Here is a 21518-nt window from a genome sequence, read left to right on the forward strand (position 1 = left end):
AGGTACACAACACACCACCTGCACCAATTGTCACCAGGTACACAACACACCACCTGCACCAATTGTCACCAGGTACACAACACACCACCTGCACCAATTGTCACCAGGTACACAACACACCATCTGCACCAATTGTCACCAGGTACACAACACACCACCTGCACCACTTGTCACCAGGTACACAACACACCACCAGCACCAATTGTCACCAGGTACACAACACACCACCTGCACCAATTGTCACCAGGTACACAACACGCCACCTGTACCACTTGTCACCAGGTACACAACACACCACCTGCACCAATTGTCACCAGGTACACAACACACCATCTGCACCAATTGTCACCAGGTACACAACACACCATCTGCACCAATTGTCACCAGGTACACAACACACCACCTGCACCAATTGTCACCAGGTACACAACACACCACCTGCACCAATTGTCACCAGGTACACAACACACCACCTGCACCAATTGTCACCAGGTACACAACACACCACCTGCACCAATTGTCACCAGGTACACAACACACCACCTGCACCAATTGTCACCAGGTACACAACACACCATCTGCACCAATTGTCACCAGGTACACAACACACCATCTGCACCAATTGTCACCAGGTACACAACACACCACCTGCACCAATTGTCACCAGGTACACGACACACCACCTGCACCAATTGTCACCAGGTACACAACACACCACCTGCAGCAATTCATAATTTTCTTCGCCAGTTTAAGTTGAGCTGACGTGGGCGTGGTGGGCGTGAGCAGGCTGCTCCTGCTCCACATTAATGTTGTTTACGACTAGTGCGCTGCATTCCTTTCAAGTGTGTCCTGAAGCATAGCAACACACACACACACACACACACACACACACACACACAATGTACAGCCAATCACAACCCAACACGAAAAGAAAATACATAACTGATTCAGCTTTTGATATTTTCATTCTCGTCAGCTTTGTTTACCTTCCCTTCACGAGTTAGGGGGAGGGGGAGGGGGAGGGGGGAGTCCTTGGGAAAAGGGGGAGGGGGTACTTGACCTATTCCACTTGGGTCGTCATTACTACAGTCTGTAAAAGCTTGACATAGAATGGATTCAGAAAATAGTTTTCTGGTGTTGAAAAATTAAAGGGAGTACATGGGTGTACACAGGTGTACATGGGTGCACACAGGTGTACATGGGTGCACACAGGTGTACATGGGTGCACACAGGCGTACATGGGTGTAACTGGGAAAGCCAGAGAGAAGATTTTGCGTTCTATGAAGAGATGATCTGGCAGAGGAGAGTCATAATGATGTGTATACCTGATCTATACAGATGATGATACGATAGTGAAGTAGATCTAACAGAACTGAGGGTTCCTCCCTGCCCACCACGTAGACAGATGGAGACAGGATCGTGAAGGAGACGACAGAGTCCTCAAATCCATCACTCTAGGACGGGAGACAGGAGGGAGGTAGGGAGGATGGACAGGAGTTAGCTAGGTGACGGGTGGCGTTCCTTCATGTATTCTCGCACCAATAAATCTAGATTTACATGACTTCAGTGAGAGGCAGCCAAGATGGCCGGCGACTGCGGTCCTGAGGGAGATGGAGGGAGGGTAGACCGCTTGACGGATCTGTCTGTTCGTATCAGGGTCTGTTTGCGCCGTCCGTCTGTCTGTGTAGCTCTGTCTGTCTGTCTCTATCTTTCTGTTTGTCACTCCTGATATGTCTGTCTTTTGACCTATTCCTAATTGTGTTTCTCTGTATCTATATTTTGTCTCTCTCTCTCTCTCTCTCTCTCTCTCTCTCTCTCTCTCTCTCTCTCTCTCTCTCTCTCTCTCTCTCTCTCTCTCTCTCTCTCTCTCTCTCTCTCTCTCAGGCTGCCAGTGGTTCATACCTTCCAGGATGCACCACAGATGTGTTGGTCGTCTTAGAGAGAGAGTAAGACCCGCTGCATCTCATCCTCCCAGCGACCATACCCCTCGCCCCGCCCCGCCTCGCCCCGACCCGCCCCGCCCCGCCTCGCCTCGACCCACCTCGCCCCGCCTCGCCTCGACCCACCTCGCCCCGCCTCGCCTCGACCCACCTCGCCCCGCCTCGCCTCGCCCCATCATCACTACCTGGGAAAGATAATGATCATCCACTGGGACGTTTGGGACACTGAACGATGCAAACTACCAGTTGTTCTCCTCACATGACCTGGGACTGACCCCGACAACCCTGGGGCACGTGTCTCACCAGACAAGAGAGCATAGTATGATGTGAACGCGTCAGCTGACTGGGTCTACAAACAGGAAATTCTCTCCTCTGGAAACATGTAGATGAAGCCACTACAGAGTTCATGTTTACAAAACATACTCATGTTGTTTACAGTAAAGGTGGACGTGTTCGCAGTAGGGTTTAACTGCGCAATTTTTTTTTTTCTTAAGTTTGAGAAAGTATTGTTATAATATTTTAATGGTATTATTATAGTATTGTTATAGTATTGTTATAGTATAATATTGGTGGATGAATGGACTATGATATCTAGAGACATGCTTACTGCAGACAACTTACATAAAACAATAAGTTCAATGATAAAGAATATTCAAGATATGAAGACTACCCCCCCCCCCCAGCACAGTACAAATAGATCAATACAGATCGCTAGCTACACACACACACACACACACACACACACACACACACACACACACACACAGGTTCCCAGACACCATATCTAACACTCCAGTCGTCTAGACATGTCATCAACAGTACTTCTTAAAGCACTATCCCCCCCCCCCCGCCCACACACACACACACACACACACACACACACGGACCACTACTTGCATTGTACCGTCAGTGAAGGAACCAACCCGCCACTGTGGTATCTGGTGAAGTCTGAATCACCAACAAAAACACCAACACAAACATCACCAACCTAACACCATCAACCTGACTACCACCTTCCCCAACAACAACACCTCCACCAACAACACCATCTCCAACAACAACACCACCTCCAACAACAACACCACCTCCACCATCAACACCATCTCCACCATCAACACCATCTCCAACAACAACACCACCTCCAACAACAACACCACCTCCACCATCAACACCATCTCCACCATCAACACCACCTCCACCAACAACGCCTCATCCATCGTCAAACCACCACCAACAAGATCAACTGATGACCTGCACCACCACCAACATTAGCACCAACACTACTACACCAACAACAACATAATCAACAACAACAACAATAACAACAACAACCACACCAACAGCAAGAGGTTCTCCTCTCTGACCCCCTCCGTCCCGTGTGACGTGACGTCATCTTCGTCAACAACAACATTCTTCTCAATGCACTGTACTGTCATGCCCCCCCCCCACCCACCCCCCACCCCCCCACCCACCCACCACCCCCCACCACCCACCCACCCCCCCACCCACCCACCCACCCACCCACCACCCCCCACCCACCCACCCCCCCACCCACCCACCCACCCACCCACCCACCCCCCCACCCCCCCCACCCACCCACCCACCCACCCACACCCCACCCCCCCACCCACCCACCCACCCACCCCCCACCCACCCACCCTCCCACCCACCCACCCACCCTCCCACCCACCCACCCACCCACCCACCCACCCACACCCCCCTACACCAGCCCATCCAGCACCCCACCCCTGGCACCCCCCACCCCTGAGCCCCCCACCACTGCCCCCCCTCCTGCCCCGTGCCCCCCCCTGGCCCGTGGCACGCAAGACTCCAGGTGCAAACTTCCTCGTGGCAGCGGGCCAGTACAGGTCATGTTGTTGATGCCACCGGTGCAGCGTCAGGGAAGTGGGCCAAGTCTGAGCCACGAGCACATAACTATGCGGTTTGCGTCACATGAAGGCGCCCGCCCGCCTCACTGAGTGAGCAAGTAGTGAGGGTTGAACCCCGAGAAAAAATATGTGATTGATCGTCCAGTTTGATCCGGAAAAGATGGATTTGGCTTCGGGCGGAGCGAGGGGTGATGTCGGGTGGGGAGGGATGAGGTGGGGAGATGAGGCCGGCATCATCTCCCCAAGATATGTGGCCCCTGGAGGTGTGTCTCTGACGTCATCACTGCTGCTGCTGCCAAGGTTAACATCGTATGATCTGGTCTGGGGGGGGGGGAAGGGGGGTGCCTGGGGAGAGAGAGAGAGAGAGAGAGAGAGAGAGAGAGAGAGAGAGAGAGAGAGAGAGAGAGAGAGAGAGAGAGAGAGGATGTGAAGAAGACAGGGGTAGTACCTGGGGAGGAAGACAGAGGAAGATGGGGAGAAGACAGAGGTAGTACCTGGGGAGGAAGACAGAGGAAGATGGGGAGAAGACAGGGGTAGTACCTGGGGAGGAAGACAGAGGAAGATGGGGAGAAGACAGGGGTAGTGCCTGGGGAGGAAGACTGGGGGTGTGGCAGGGTGAGGAGACCTGCAGGTCACAGGGGACGTGTTCAGACGCGTTGCAGGAAGACAAGCTTATGATGTGCACTAAGGGTCAGTATGCCACCATAACCTGACCAGTGGACGCCAAGACCTCCTGCAGGCGGGCGGGCGCGCGGGCGGGTCTGACCTCCTGCAGGCGGGCGGGCGCGCGGGCGGGTCTGACCTCCTGCGGGCGGGCGGGCGGGCAGGCCTGACTTCAGGATATCTCGGGTCAGGTGACCACCGGTTCGTATGACCTTTTATGTCAACAAAAACAAGATGGAATCAATGGGAACCGGTGTGACGATGTTGTTGTTTGTACACAACAAGCACCATTATGTACCACCAGCTTATCTGTCTATGATCATTATGTACCACCAGCTTATCTGTCTATGATCATTATGTACCACCAGCTTATCTGTCTATGATCATTATGTACCACCAGCTTATCTGTCTATGATCATTATGTACCACCAGCTTATCTGTCTGTCTTAGCATCATCCCTCGAGCTATGTCTGTGAAAGATTCCTAGTGTTACCAGGCTGCGCTACTTCAAGTAGCAGAGAAATGTAGGCTCCTTTGACGAAATGTCCTCTCATAGATACAGTCTCGCTGAAGGTGACTTTTCATTCAGGGTCTAACCTAGAGCAGGCAGAGTCCGGTAACATCCTTTTTTACACGTGTATATTACATATGTGTGTGTGTGTGTGTGTGTGTGTGTGTGTGTGTGTGTGTGTGTGTGTGTTGTGGTATAACCACCAGTGTTAACAATAGGTGAAGGATCAACAAACACACAATCCTGCCTCTCTCCCACACACACACACACACACACACACACACACACACACACACATCAGCTGACCATATTTTAACTCGAGAGGACTTAATGGTTTGCTTCTTTCTTGCCAAGACTTTGATATTTTTTTGTCTTGTTATATTTGTGATGCTTCCTGGCCCACTCATGGTTTTATATATAAGGTTATAATTGTTCTCATGTGAGTGGGTGGCTCCTCTCTGACCACGATCTTGGGCCCCGCCATGCCTCACATGCCTCTACCCCGCCATGCCTCACATGCCTCTAGCTAAATGCATTTTCGTGATAATTAAATGTCGGAATATGTGAACGCTTCTGTGAGCGCGTGAACGAGTGTGGACGGATGTTTGGACGTGCAGACGCATGCGGACGTGCGTAGACGAATCTTTGGGCACGTAGACGCATGCGGGAGTGAGTGGACGCATGCGTGGCAGTGTGTGTGTGTGTGTGTGTGTGTGGACGCGCGCGAGGGCGTGTAGACGCAGTTGGAAGACGTCCGCTACGTCTATAAACGTAAGACTATACGGGCGGGAGGACCCCCCCCTCGCCCCCCCCCCCAGCCCTAGGCCAGGTCGACCTCGAACACCAGCGTTGAGGAAGACGACCGTCAGGTCAGCACTGACCTAACATACTGATCACACGTACAGACGCTCTACACCCACCCACACTCCATTTTCTTAGTTATTCCTTTCCTTACCACTGAACAGTTAATTACCCAGTGGTCAGTAGATGTACTCAGTGGTCAGTAGATGTACTCAGTGGTCAGTAGATGTACCCAGTGGTCAGTAGATGTACTCAGTGGTCAGTAGATGTACTCAGTGGTCAGTAGATGTACCCAGTGGTCAGTAGATGTACTCAGTGGTCAGTAGATGTACTCAGTGGTCAGTAGATGTACCCAGTGGTCAGTAGATGTACCCAGTGGTCAGTAGATGTACTCAGTGGTCAGTAGATGTACTCAGTGGTCAGTAGATGTACCCAGTGGTCAGTAGATGTACCCAGTGGTCAGTAGATGTACCCAGTGGTCAGTAGATGTACTCAGTGGTCAGTAGATGTACCCAGTGGTCAGTAGATGTACTCAGTGGTCAGTAGATGTACCCAGTGGTCAGTAGATGTACCCAGTGGTCAGTAGTTGTACTCAGTGGTCAGTAGATGTACCCAGTGGTCAGTAGATGTACCCAGTGGTCAGTAGATGTACCCAGTGGTCAGTAGATGTACCCAGTAGTTCGAGTTGTTGAGACAGTCGAGTCGTGTGTGAGGTCACCCTCAGTCATTAAACTCTACGGTTACGACAATATTATGTTCAGTGGATGACTGTTTCCCCATGACTTACAGACCAACACACACACGGACACATAGCCGGACAGACAGGGTTTCAATGAATGATTGATATGTTGCTGTGTCATTCACGATGGCTATTCTGGCAACACTGACTCTGTCTGATAGACGGAAGATAACCGTCTATAAAGACAGAGACTTCCCGTTATTTGGACGGGACATCACCGAGTCTCAGACAGGATGCCTCTGTCTACTAGATAGGGGTGGGGTGGGGGAGGGGGAACCAACTGTGAGACAGGAACCCGCACGACGTGTACATCAAGGTGTCTCTCCGTCATGATGTTTATAATGCTTGACGAGAGAGAGAGAGAGAGAGAGAGAGAGAGAGAGAGAGAGAGAGAGAGAGAGTCTATAAGAGGAAGAAAATAGATAATTAGAGACACAAAGATAGACAGTGTGAGGGAAATATAGCTAGATGGAGACAATTAGATATAGCTTTATCATCTATAGTAAGTCAGGATGGCCGAGCGGTCCAAGGCGCTGCGTTCAGGTCGCAGTCCGGTCTTCCGGGCGTGGGTTCGAATCCCACTCCTGACAGATAAGTTTTGGCGGCAATTTTACCTTCCTAACCAAAGCTATGGAGCAGAGGTGGACGGTGAGGTAGTGGTGTGTGTGATGATGGAGGGGTCTGGTGTAGGGGGTAGTGTTGGGGTGATGATGGAGGGGTATGGTGTAGGGGGTAGTGTTGGGGTGATGATGGAGGGGTATGGTGTAGGGGGTAGTGTTGGGGTGATGATGGAGGGGTATGGTGTAGGGGGTAATGTTGGGGTGATGATGGAGGGGTATGGTGTAGGGGTTAGTGTTGGGGTGATGCTGGAGGAGTATGGTGTAGGGGGTAGTGTACCTGTGTAAGGAGAGGGTTATGTGGGTTACTTTACCAGTGAAACGCAGGTCTCAGGTTCGATCCCCTGAAGAGAGAGAGGGAGAGAGAGAGATCACCAGCACTCGAAGATCTTTCCAAACTTCGCTTGTGTGATGATGATGATGACGATGATGATGACGAAGTCATTTACGCCAACAATCATTCAGGTCTACGCCTCAGTGTTGCTTCCAGCAAGAGACAACAGGTTCCAACACTTCCATAATAAACTTCAAAAACATAGATTCACAAAAACCCAGGCTGGGGTTGCCAACATACCACTGGATAATTGTTTCTTAATGTAATAGTAAATAGATCGAAGACCTGTTTGGACATAATGGTTTCCTGGTGATGTGTGAGGTTGTATGACCCCTTGACCTCGCGGCCTCTCACTTCCTCTCATGTGTTTACTAAGATTTTCTCTGTAAATAAATCAGTGTGTCAGGCGACGTTCAACTGTGCATCTTTGTGTGGGCGAGACGCTCTCCTTGTTTACTCCTATTGTTCCTTGACTCTTCCTTACATATATGTGGAGTCAGTGCACACACACATGTATATATATATATATATATATATATATATATATATATATATATATATATATATATAGAGAGAGAGAGAGAGAGAGAGAGAGAGAGAGAGAGAGAGAGAGAGAGAGAACGACACGGGCGATGGGAGATATGGTGATGGAGAGACAGAGAGATATGAGGAGCGGGACACAGGGAAGACACGGAGATGAGGACATGAAGATGGAGGATCAACGAAGACTTGATGCGGACCGACCCATGCTGGGGCTGATGACGGGAGACCAGGTCTGTGTTGGTATGAACTCCATCTCTTATCTTGATGGCTGGAGATGACAAGCATCTTCTTCATTCCTCAGTTATTATTCCATCACTGTGAAGGCTCAGGCGTCGAGGGCGTCTCACCTGTATCTTGCCTGACGTATGAGGTGAACACATTGCGTCAAACATCAAGGAAAAAAAGTAAGTTTACTTGAGGAATCGTAGGTCAGAGGGACGATCACCAGTACAGAGTCCTCCAGATGGAAGCTGAGAAACAAAGGGACAGTTCTGGCTTCATGACTGAAGGACAAACTGACTCTGTCAGGACTAGGGAAAAGTTGGGAAGGACGAAGTTGGCAGACAGTAAGAATGAGAAGGATAAGCGGGAGGATGTCTTCCTGGCTGCTTGAAGAAAGCACAAACAGTAAGGATATGCTCGTAGCGTCCGGGATCAAGACAAACTTGCGCTTTGGTCTGAACTTCACGAGGGACGTCGGCTGAAGCTGAGACAGATTGATCTGAACCAAAGATCCTTCGAAAAAGAAAGTTTCATTGTCAGTGAAAGTTTCAGAAGGAATCGTGTTGAAGAGAATCAAGATGTTCGTTCACTGCTCCTGAAGGAGCAGTACTGCTGTGTCAGCATGAACATCGCTCGTGGGAAACATTGATTAGTTAAAACATGATAATAATAATCTCATACAGATAACTGGAGATATCCGGGTCAGATACATTTCCTCAAGTCACCAGGGGTCTGAGGAAGTAACCAGGGGGCTTAGGAAGTCACCAGGGGGCTGAGGAAGTTACCAGAGGGCTGAGGAAGTTACCAGGGGGCTGAGGAAGTCACCAGGGGGCTGAGGAAGTTACCAGAGGGCTGAGGAAGTTACCAGGGGGCTGAGGAAGTCACCAGGGGGCTGAGGAAGTTACCAGAGGGCTGAGGAAGTTACCAGGGGGCTGAGGAAGTCACCAGGGGGCTGAGGATGCCACTAAGGCGCTGCTGAGGATGGAAGGATAATATGACATAAAATGCGAGATAATTTCATTTACTTCTATGGTTTCTTTGTTTCTCTAAATGAGTAACATTTTTAAGCTCACGAGGTGCCTCACGCAGTGGCAGAAGTAACGTATGAAGGAGAGAAGACGTGGGTGAACAGGGGCAAGTTGACCAAGATGCAGGAACCAGATGGGTTGACCACGTTCTCCCAGTGGTCAGAGACATCGTCTGTATCATACACAAAGGACAGAGAGGGAAGACCCAGCACAGGGAGGGAAGACCCAGCACAGGGAGGGAAGACCCAGCACAGGGAGGGAAGACCCAGCACAGGGAGGGAAGACCCAGCACAGGGAGGGAAGACCCAGCACAGGGAGGGAAGACCCAGCACAGGGAGGGAAGACCAAGCACAGGGAGGGAAGACCCCATCTTTGTCTGTAGTCACGAGGGAGAGTAATGGGCAAACCTCTCAAGTAGGTCGAAAAGTCTGCGAAAAGAAAAAAAAATTCTAACAGGGTCTTGTAGGGAATTTTGCATCTTTAACTCGCCATGTTTGTTGTACAGACAAGGAATTTAGTGTGACACGTTTGGTATCAGTGTGGGAGCTGATGGACGATCACAACCCCGCCGGTGTAAACATACAGGAGGGGAGGAAGGAAAAGGAGGTCACAATTACAGGAATGGGAACGAGGAGACAAGGCTGACCTGAGACCTGACCTGAAGAAGTTAACAACTGTTTGTTATTTGTTGATGTGTTTACATGAGTCACGCATTGTTGAGACTTGTTGATAAGGAACCTTCTCATGATTAAAGTAGGCTAGTGTTGAGCAAGACATTCTCTGTCTCTGTCTCTCTCTCTCTCTCTCTCTCTCTCTCTCTCTCTCTCTCTCTCTCTCTCTCTCTCTCTCTCTCTCTCTCTCTCTCTCTCTCCAGATCACCTGTCACACTACGAATGTTTCTGTTCACGTCGATCTATCAGCCGCAGTTGTCTCTGCGACGTCTACCATGTACAGGAGACCCTCCACGGTGGCGAGTGTGTGTGTGTGTGTGTGGCTCCGACCCACATCATAATCTCGCACGTCTGCACCAGGTTAACATTCCTCTGCTTCCTCTATAGATTTGTAAAAGATTTGTACTACAGGTACTCTATAGTTTGTACTACAGGTACTCTGTAGTTGCCTCTCCTGAACAACCAACTTTATATATTAATGACTCAGACAAATATGGATGATATTTTATAGCTAAAGATAATCCATGATCTTTCTTTGTTTAGCTTTTCTTTATAATATTACATTTCATACATCCAGATACACTTGATCTTATGTAACAAAGCCATAAGTTATCTGGAAACTTTATTGGATACTAATAAAAATGGAAATGAAGAATTTGTCAGAACTTTATCTACTGTATGATCAGTAAAGCTGACAGAAGGTCAAAGGAATAGTAAAGATAACAAAATGAAACCAACATGAACGCTTGCTCTTGTGTAAACATCATTCCAAAATGTTCATGATAACTTTTTGTCATGTTCTTTAGAGGCATTTATTTCTTACCTGGTGAACTTTGCCCGCTGTTCTTTTCATTTCATCTCCCTTAGGTGTTCTTCACCATTTGTTGTATCCAAGTGTTCCTTCCTTAACGTTCTTCTCCAGCTGTTCTTAACAGTGTTCATCATTAGTATTGTTTCCCTTTCCTTCATCATCCCTTGTTCTCCCCACGTGTTCTCCTGCACGTATTTTCTCGCCACTCCTCTGTTCTTTCATATCACCTCCCTCATTAGTTCTTCCTACCACACGTTTTCTTCATGTTTAATTCTTACTTTTACCTTCGTAACCCCCCCAACCCCACCCAAGGCATTTTTCCCCCCTACTGTGGGGTATAGGGGACGTAAGATGGGTTGTGGGAGGGGCGATGTGTGGGAGGGGCGATGTGTGGGAGGGGCGACGTGTGGGAGGGGCGGCGTGGGAAGGGCAAAGAGTGGGGGCGGGGAGAGGGGGGGGGGGGAACCTCAGGCGCCAGCAAGCATGTTTTCCTCACCTTATTCTGGAGAAGTGTCAACTGTCCTGGGTTTGAATATTCTTCTGTGGCATTCTGGTCTTCCTGCTTGTGTGTGTGTGTGTGTGTGTGTGTGTGTGTGTGTGTGTGTGTCCTTGGACATAGTATAGGTCACTTTGTGGTCCACATCCTAGGACACACTGTAGGTCATGTCCTGGATGGGCTTCCTCCCAGGACATTCTAGGTCGGGTCTTGGACCCCAGCTCAAAACTCCTTAATAAAGTCACAAAAATAGAATAAAGTAAAACAAATAGAAAAAAAAGCTTAGAAGCTTAGACTTGCAAGCCAGAGAAAATATTTCTGCCAATTTTAACCTCAAAATTGTTGAATTCGAGCCACAGTTTAATCACACACACTTCGAAGACAATCTTCGGCATTTCAGTGATTCAAGAAGTAATTGATCCTCATATCTGTTCAAGGGCAGACGCCCCTGGGGGAACTGGTGGTGGAGGGAGGGGGGGGAGTATGGCACCAGTGCCAGTTGCCGGGTTTGTAGCACAGGCATGGCACAGACACGACCAGACGGAGAAAGTGCCAAGAAAATTGAGAATTCTGAGAATATCTCAAAGGCTCTTCAGGTCGCCATTAAGAAAGGTCTTCGGGGTCGGCGCCAGGTTCAGGAGGCTGGGAGTAAGACTTGATCCTTCCGTCTAGAAACGACGGGAGATTAACGTGACGACGTACAGGGGTGGACGGAAGTCTTAAGACGTGTCTAAAGTCCTGGGATATGCACACCCGAGGTGATGGGATAAGCTCTGAAGTCCTGGGATATGTGCGAAGTTCTGGGGCACATTTGAAGCCCTCTGGGAAACGCCCAAAATATGTCTACATATGAAAAGCGGAGGAGAAAGTGAAGACTGGAATACATTATAGAATAAAAGAAATGATAAGATGATCGTGATTTATTGCCTTAAAAACAACGAACATTTTCACAAAAGATTTATGTAATGTCGAAGGATGTAGGAAAGTAATCCAAACACATTAGAGATCAGCACATTATAAGGTTTTTCTTAGCAAATCCATAAAGATAGAGACAGTAAGAGAGGAAGATAGATAGATAGATAGATAGATATATAGATAGAGAGAGAGAGAGAGAGAGAGAGAGAGAGAGAGAGAGAGAGAGAGAGAGAGAGAGAGAGAGAGAGATATCTTCCTATATATCCAATACTTCAAGGTTTCCCCGTTTCTTCCTCCCCGACACTCTACCACCCCCCCCCCCCCCACCCCCACCCCCGCCAGTGTCGTCCTTCTTTTGTTTTCACCAGGGAAGTAAACACGTTAATCACGGGATTAATTTCACAGTCCAAGGACCCAAGAAAGTGCTTTACTGGGAATCCTTTAAAGCTCAATACCCTTGTTTCTGATCTACCTTCCTTGAACCTTATGACCAGATAATTACCCCATCCTCTCTCGCCTGTTTCAACATTATATACCAAACTCCGTCTTCGATCTTCAAGCTATTGAATCAATTATCTATCTTTTTCATTCACTGATTCATAAGTCTATTCACTGACTCATTTTGTGTTGGAGTTACGGGAGTATAGTAAGAGGATTAGTGAGGGACCCAGAGCAGATTGACGTAGGTACGTCTTCTTTTATTGAGAAGTTGGAACTCAGGAGAACTGGCAATGATCAAGGGCCATCATCATAGTCGTTACCACGATTATCATCTCTCTCTCTCTCTCTCTCTCTCTCTCTCTCTCTCTCTCTCTCTCTCTCTCTCTCATCTGATCCTCGTCGCTATTTACCCTTCAGGTTATACATGTTTCCTGTTGTCTTGAAACATTGTAACGTCTCTGTTCACACATTCTCCAACCTAACAAGACACTCAGGCACCAGTGTTTACATTCTCTCGGCTTAGGCGAACGGGTCGCCCGTCTTCAGTCGGATTCATGTACGGATGATACAAGAACGCGAGGCGGACCCAGACGTCCTCAAGCCTCGAGCAGCTGTTCAAGTGAAGGTCTGGTTCTACTGTCGAGTGTGAGTCAGTAGAGCTGGGGAAGTACGTGTGTAAATGCCGGTAAGTCCGTCTGGCCATGTTTTTCAGTAATGAAAGTGGGTTTATTTATATCTCGGAGGGTTTGTAGGTAGGCCTGTATTACCGGTAAGGAGAGATGAGAGAGAGACACAGAGAGATAAGAGCTGCAGGGAAGGACTATCAGAGAGAGAGAGAGAGAGAGAGAGAGAGATTTAAAATTCAGAATTATTTGTTCAGATCAGCTTTAACCAGTGGACCACGAGGTCACTGTGGCCTGCACACCTGACCTGCTGGAGGCTCCTGGTGCTCCTGCCAGTCATCATGGAGGCGGTGGTTCCTTCAACTGTGTGGCGATCGAGAGAAAACCTTGTGTCAGGAGTGGGATTCGAACCCACGCCCGGAAGACCGGACTGCGACCTGAACGCAGCGCCTTGGACCGCTCGGCCATCCTGACATGAGATTAGAGATATCTCTAACTCTCTTTCTCTAACTGTTTTTCTCTCATCCTTTGCCTCACTTTCTATTTCATTGTCAATTGTCTGTCATTTTCTGTTTTTTGTTTCTTGAAGCAAACAAGGAATCGAACCTGGGTACCGCGATACTTTGGGTAGAGACCCGTTCCCACCGCACCACGGCGGCTCTACATCACCCCCTCCCCTCCCTCCTGCCCCGGAGGAAAGGTCATCCCTGGGTCACTAGGCGGAAAACGCAGGGGCAGTTAGGGTACGAGGGAGGCAGGGAAACACAGAGGGCATGGTAGTGTGAGGTCACTTGTTAGGTACAGGTAGTAAACAAGGTAGACAGCGCCCAGGTCAAGGCAGGGTAAATCAAGCGTCATCAGATAGGAACCCCCCCCCCCCCCCCCACCACACACACACACACTGCTAAACATACGAACTGTTGAAGATAAACAAGTAAACTGGGCCACATAACTGCCCTCCCGCAGCCAACACGCACACAATTCGTATCGTGTGAGACAATCATCACAAAACAAATAAACTAATAACATATACTATCACTGAGAAGTTGACCATCAATGCAGTCTCAGATATGTGGTTGATCACTGAGAATTAATATTTGATCGTTGAATTAGGAAATTCGTCCGTCACAAGAAACAATGAATGAAAATAAGTAACTTCAGAAACTGGTACAGAAATGGTTATCACTTCTGGAATACGACTAGTGACCACACCATAAGGATGTGTCACACACACACACATACACACACACACACACACACACACACACACACACACACACACACACACACACACACACACACACACACAGGCAGGAGAGTTTGGTTAGAGTTTCTAGCAGGTTTTCCATCATCCTGTCCTGTTAAGTTCCATGCAGACGTACCTCACCAAGTGTACCATGCAGACGTACCTCACCAAGTGTACCATGCAGACGTACCTCACCAAGTGTACCATGCAGACGTACCTCACCAAGTGTACCATGCAGACGTACCTCACCAAGTGTACCATGCAGACGTACCTCACCAAGTGTACCATGCAGACGTACCTCACCAAGTGTACCATGCAGACGTACCTCACCAAGTGTACCATGCAGACGTACCTCACCAAGTGTACCATGCAGACGTACCTCACCAAGTGTACCATGCAGACGTACCTCACCAAGTGTACCATGCAGACGTACCTCACCAAGTGTACCATGCAGACGTACCTCACCAAGTGTACCATGCAGACGTACCTCACCAAGTGTACCATGCAGACGTACCTCACCAAGTGTACCATGCAGACGTACCTCACCAAGTGTACCATACAGACGTACCTCACCAAGTGTACCATGCAGACGTACCTCACCAAGTGTACCATACAGACGTACCTCACCAAGTGTACCATGCAGACGTACCTCACCAAGTGTACCATGCAGACGTACCTCACCAAGTGTACCATACAGACGTACCTCACCAAGTGTACCATGCAGACGTACCTCACCAAGTGTACCATGCAGACGTACCTCACCAAGTGTACCATGCAGACGTACCTCACCAAGTGTACCATGCAGACGTACCTCACCAAGTGTACCATGCAGACGTACCTCACCAAGTGTACCATGCAGACGTACCTCACCAAGTGTACCATGCAGACGTACCTCACCAAGTGTACCATGCAGACGTACCTCACCAAGTGTACCATGCAGACGTACCTCACCAAGTGTACCATGCAGACGTACCTCACCAAGTGTACCATGCAGACGTACCTCACCAAGTGTACCATTCTTTTCCTCCTGGCTGAGTGTCGTCGGAGGGAGCGAGGAAGAGCCGCTCACTCCTCTATCCTGACCTCCTCCTCCACTCAGGCAGAGGTCAGTCATAAACTAATAATCTAGACATGAGCCAAACCGGTCTTGTTAACTGCCTTTCCCATGTACGTATGTACGCCACTACCATCACCCCAACACTACCCCTTACACTATACCCCATCATCATCCCTCCAACACTACCCCTTACACTATACCCCATCATGATCACCCCAACACTACCCCTTACACTATACCCCATCATGATCACCCCAACACTACCCCTTACACTATACCCCATCATGATCACCCCTACACTACCCCTTACACTATACCCCATCATCATCACCCCAACACTACCCCCTACATCATACCCCATCATGATCATCCCTCCAACACTACCCCTTACACTATACCCCATCATGATCATCCCTACACTACCCCCTACATCATACCCCATCATGATCACCCCTACACTACCCCTTACACTATACCCCATCATCATCACCCCAACACCATACCCCTCCATCATCACACACACCACTACCTCACCGTCCACCTCTGCTCCATAGCTTTGGTTAGGAAGGTAAAATTGCCGGCAAAACTTATCTGTCAGGAGTGGGATTCGAACCCACGCCCGGAAGACCGGACTGCGACCTGAACGCAGCGCCTTGGACCGCTCGGCCATCCTGACTTAGCAAATGTTAGTTATATCTAGCTCTATTTGTCTCTCGTGTCTCACACTTTTTCTCACTTTTTTATCTTGCCTTCTTTTTTATGTCTCTTTTTTCCTATCTTATTTCTTTTCATCTCATTTGTTCTCTCTCTCTCTCTCTCTCTCTCTCTCTCTCTCTCTCTCTCTCTCTCTCTCTCTCTCTCTCTCTCTCTCTCTCTCTCTCTCTCTTATTGATTTTACTGTTTACCCCTTCCACACATACTCGTCCCTATCACAGCGCCCTGACCTCTCCCTCTCCCTCTCCCTCGCCCTACGCCAACAACCCTCACCCCATCCCCCTCTAAGCTACCCTTCCCTGCCCCCCCCCCCTCCCAAGCGGCAGGTCCCCACATACGGAACAGTAGGAGAAAAACTATCATCATCTCCTCCTCCTCCTCCTCCTCCTCCTCCTCCTTCCTCCTCCTCCTCCTCCTTCTCCTCCTCCTCCTCCTCCTCTTCCTCCTCCTCCTCCTTCCTCTTCTTCCGTCCGCTCGGTAGGTCGCTTTAGGTCGAAAATCATTCGATTTTTGTTAGTGACTTCAGCCATCCGCGACGTGACGTCTCGTACTGGTGGAATATTTCCTTTACTTGCCAAGAAAGTCTGGCCCAACGTGGCTCCTGAGAACTGTGGGAGGTGGGCTACACTGACGAATGAGAGAGAGAGAGAGAGAGAGAGAGAGAGAGAGAGAGAGAGAGCCAGCTGGCACTTGGTAAGTGAGTCTGGCGTCGTCTATTTCAAACCACTGGCCACACCAGCTGATCATCATGATGGTCGCTCCCGCTCATTGTACCCCTCCCCCCTTACCTGTGTGTGGGGGGTGTGAGGTGTGTGATGAATATAAACAAGTGCCATGATCGTGTGTGACCCAGGTGAGTGAACAGTGCTGGCACAAGGTGTCCAAGATCACGCCCCAGCCGGCACTCCTCGGTGCCACGTACCTTAACAACGTCTCAGGTATGCACTTAAGAGGTCATGACCTTCGTGAGGCAAGATACAACTAGATATAATTGGTCATGATAGACTCAGAGACCAGAGATAGATCGGGATAATAAGTGATGAGTATCACAAAGATGACACATATAAGAAATGTCTTTATTATTATTATTATTATTATTATATATATATATATATATATATATATATATATATATATATATATATATATATATATATATATATATATATATATATATATATATATATATATGGATTAAGATATATAGGAAACCCTAAAACATATAGAATATGGTTAGGTACTTGCAATCCGCAGGGCAGAAGTCCATAGCTAACACAGACGATGACCTTGTGTTTATATACCTATAACCATTTGGTTAAGTCAACTATTGTTATCTGGTGGAGGCATCATCCCTGTACCTTCACGTACATAACCAACCTCGATCTCATTCCTTCACGCTAGACCTTGAGGCTAACGAACACCCTCCCCTGCTGGGCTCGCTCTCACCTGTGTCTTCATTAATCACCGAACAGATGATTAATAATAACTACAGTGACTACAGACAGATTCTAAGCATAATCATTTTGTTTATAGTTCTGCTGTTTGGGAAGGTTGGTCGTCAGTTCTCGTATATATTTCTGGTCTTTTGAAGAAAAGTTGGTTCCCATAGCTATAGTTTACGTCCTTCATGTTGTTTCTATACGATTTCCGCTATATCTATCATTTTCTCCTCTATCATTGGTGAACACTTAATTTATGGATTGCTTACTGCCATAAGATTTCTACACACACACACACACACACACACACACACACACACACACACACACACACACACACACTAATGAACTCTTGACTCGCCACCTGACCCAGTTGGCACTGCAGGCCTAGGTGTGCCCACATTGCACAGTGCCAGTCTAGCCCTACGTTGGTTGCAATGGCACTAAGGACGATCTTTGCCCACTTGGTAGAGTGCCACACAAGGTGGTTCATGTTGCATCCCAGGCCTATGTCCTCCTTCCTCCTGAATGTACGTAGACGAAGCATCTCAGTGACAGTAAGGGTGAGGGGCACTGCAGGCAGGGCCGGGTGAGGGAGGCAGGTATAGAGCGAACACTGATTACAACACATGAACGTGGGAGAATGACAGCTGAGTCGGGGGGTAACAGGTGGGGGTGAGTAGGCCCAGGTGGACGCACGTGAGACTTGCTGGAGGAGCAGGTGTCAGTGTTGAAGGAAGAACCTGAGTGTCACAAAAGCGTGATGGAAGCAGCCTTGGGTCAACAAGATGTTATCATGATGTTTGAGAGGGGGAGGTGATACCTTATGGTACAGTCATGGTGGGCCAGTCATGATGACACGTGATGGTCATGGTAGGAAGATCATGGTAGGGTCATGATGAGTTGTGTCATGGCACGATTCTACCATCATGGTAGAATAGGTTAGAAGAAGACATGGCATGTTATTGTAAATTATAGATGGAGCGGGTATGGGAGGGGGAGGAGGAGGGGGCAATCATCAAGGTTAAATAAGATCGATAATGATTATCAACCACAGTTTACCACCATCAAGAAAACCACAACAAAGGAAGGAGGAACTTGAAGTCTTGTGTTGTACGTATGTTGGTCTGGCGTGTGGAGGGCGAGCGCTCGCTCACCTCCTGCTCACGTTGTCAATAACTAATAACTCATAATTCATATAATTACATTACCTGTGCCTCATTGTCTTGCTGTCTCTGTGTCCGTCTGTTCCGCTGTCTGTCTGTCTCTCTCTCTCTCTCTCTCTCTCTCTCTCTCTCTCTCTCTCTCTCTCTCTCTCTCTCTCTCTCTCTCTCTGTAGCTTTGTTATGTTCCATAAAGTAAGCAAGACCCCCCCCCCCCCGCCCTTCATCCCTCCCAGGATACGCAGTCACTGAGGCCAGGATCCTGCAGGAACCCCCCCCCCCCCCACACACACACACACACACGCCAGGGCGTTGGTGGCTGGCTCCTCCCTAGCAACATATCCTATCAGGATTCTCCGACACTTCAGGATGTTGAGGTGAAGGATATCCCACACACACACACACACACACACACACACACACACACACACACACACACACACACACACTGCTGTCATAACATGGAGGATGAAAAGGGCATAACATAGAGATTAAGAATTAGGGAATCAGGATTAGTAAGATTAAGTTAAAACTATTGAGACCTGAACGAAGTCTCTCTAACAATGACAGTTCCCGTATCATACTTGTTCTTCCTGGGAGAAAAACACGTCATTCTTGGAGTCATGACTTCATGATGAACAACCATCCTGGATTATAAAGTCTGCTTGATGAGCTTGTCTTCAGTTGCAGTCATCATGCAGCCTCACTGTGCCTGTACTCAGGGAATCTAAGTTCCCTTGTTGAAAGTAGATTCACGCATCAACTTTTTGAGATATCTATAAACTTTTTACAAGAAATAAAGTTCGTTTCACCGTTCCTGTAGCAACTTGTCTTGTGGAGGAATGATGGCATGTGACGTAAGCACCTTCACCTAGTGAACCCCACAGGATGAGTAAACTACGCCACTTTCTTACGCAAATAGTAATGATAGAAATCTTGCGTAAATATCAACAGCTGCCCAGGTCAACATAAGGTGACTCCTGTCTACCCACCAGGACAGTAACCTGATCCCATCGCCACGTCCTGACCCTCGTGGGTAGCGCCCCCTCCCCCACATGTATTCACAGCTAGATAAGAAGGCTTGGTCATCCTCCACTCTAAGTCTTACTCGAGGCCATCCTGAGAGGCAGGCAGGGTGTGGAGTGTTTGTCCAGGGAGAGTCCAGAGATAGTGTTACACTGGCTCAGTGTTGCGCTCAAGTGTAAACAGAAAGGAGTGCAGATAAGGAGGAGTGTGGTGAGTGTATAGCGGGAGAGGCAGGTGAGAGAGAGAGAGAGAGAGAGAGAGAGAGAGAGAGAGAGAGAGAGAGAGAGAGAGAGAGAGAGAGAGAGAGAGAGAAAATAGAAGAAAAAATGGTTGAGGGATGAAAGGAACTTGGTATGTAAGGGAGAGGAAGAGGAAGAATTCCGCTGTGCCTGCGAGAGGAAGGCGGTCTAGGGTCAGGTACGTGAGTGTGAGAGGCTTTAAGTATCCTCCAGTGGTACTTGGGAAAACGATTAGCGATCCAAGTAGAACGGTAGAGACGAGGCCCAGGGTCTGAGGAGGACCACTTCACAGCTATTCTGAGTCTCGCCGTCCCTCCCTGCTCCCCTGAACGCCCCCTGGTCAGGAGACCCTGTCATTCCTTCATGGTTGGCAGTGACCTCACTCCCCCCTGGTCAGGAACAGCCCAGGTAAACGCTCCTGGAGGTCGACATCTGGGTACTTTGACCCTGACCAAAGATATCGATAGTTGCTGTTAACTGATAAGTTTCTATATCAAATTGATTCTAAGAGATAATACCTGAAAACTGTGGAGGCTGACCTCGGTGACTGAGGATGGAATCCAAGACTTTAACATCATCAGAACTAAATCCAAGATATGGAATAGTCTTGCATTCTGGTCGTTTGCTCGTTTGGGATACGGGCCTACCAACTACCAGGGTCATTAAGGTCGTCAACTTCAAGTTATAACCAACAGTCGGACGATGTTGAACAACTTCAAGTTCTTAACATGATTCTCGACCTGTCCCTGCCCTCACTACATGTATGGTCCCTGCCTACATTCCGATGGTGAATGACGTGTACGTGACATCAAAGGACAAATTATCATGTGTGTTGTGAAAGTATCGTATTTCGTGCTTTTTTCTCTGTTTCTATATCCTGTTCACTGAGTTCGAGACTCAGTATACAAGTATTGAAGGAAGTTTGTTTTCTTTTTAGTTAACTCACAGTCGTAGAGCGATCTGAGGCGTGTATGGCTGAATGGCAGGATTGTTAGCCAAGTCGAGTTCACAGGATCGAGTCCATGGCTTCACTGTTTCGGTCGATAATAATCATTTCGAATCTTCACTGTAGAGAGAACGGTGACGGTGAGGCGAACAGTGACTTTAGATACAGTGACCAACTGATCATTGTATGATGTATGATGATGATGATGATGATGATGATGATGAGTTCAGTGTGGTGCAACGTTAGACACAACACAAAACTCCAGACGTTTTGATGATAATGAAATAAACTGTATCAGGACGACGACTCGCATGACGAATCCCTGGTAGTAAGAATATACAATTATGGGGAACTCGTGCATGTCTTCACTTCAACTGTAATCACAATTGATGTCTATATCTACCGACTTGTCATCTTAATATTTACCTGTTTATCATTTTTAAC

At 48.3% G+C, this 21518-nt stretch overlaps 3 non-coding genes across 3 annotated transcripts; 1 reads left to right on the forward strand and 2 right to left on the reverse strand.

Annotated features, from left to right (window-relative positions):
- Positions 1-7049: 7049 nt before the first annotated feature.
- TRNAL-CAG (transfer RNA leucine (anticodon CAG)) lies at positions 7050-7133 on the forward strand. The gene has a single exon. It is a non-coding gene; the product is annotated as a tRNA-Leu (tRNA).
- Positions 7134-13634: 6501 nt separating this feature from the next.
- Positions 13635-13718, reverse strand: TRNAL-CAG (transfer RNA leucine (anticodon CAG)). The gene has a single exon. It is a non-coding gene; the product is annotated as a tRNA-Leu (tRNA).
- Positions 13719-16139: 2421 nt separating this feature from the next.
- Positions 16140-16223, reverse strand: TRNAL-CAG (transfer RNA leucine (anticodon CAG)). The gene has a single exon. It is a non-coding gene; the product is annotated as a tRNA-Leu (tRNA).
- Positions 16224-21518: the final 5295 nt, after the last annotated feature.

Source organism: Panulirus ornatus, chromosome 14 (assembly GCF_036320965.1).
Source record: "Panulirus ornatus isolate Po-2019 chromosome 14, ASM3632096v1, whole genome shotgun sequence".
NCBI classification, from domain to species: Eukaryota; Metazoa; Arthropoda; class Malacostraca; order Decapoda; family Palinuridae; genus Panulirus; species Panulirus ornatus.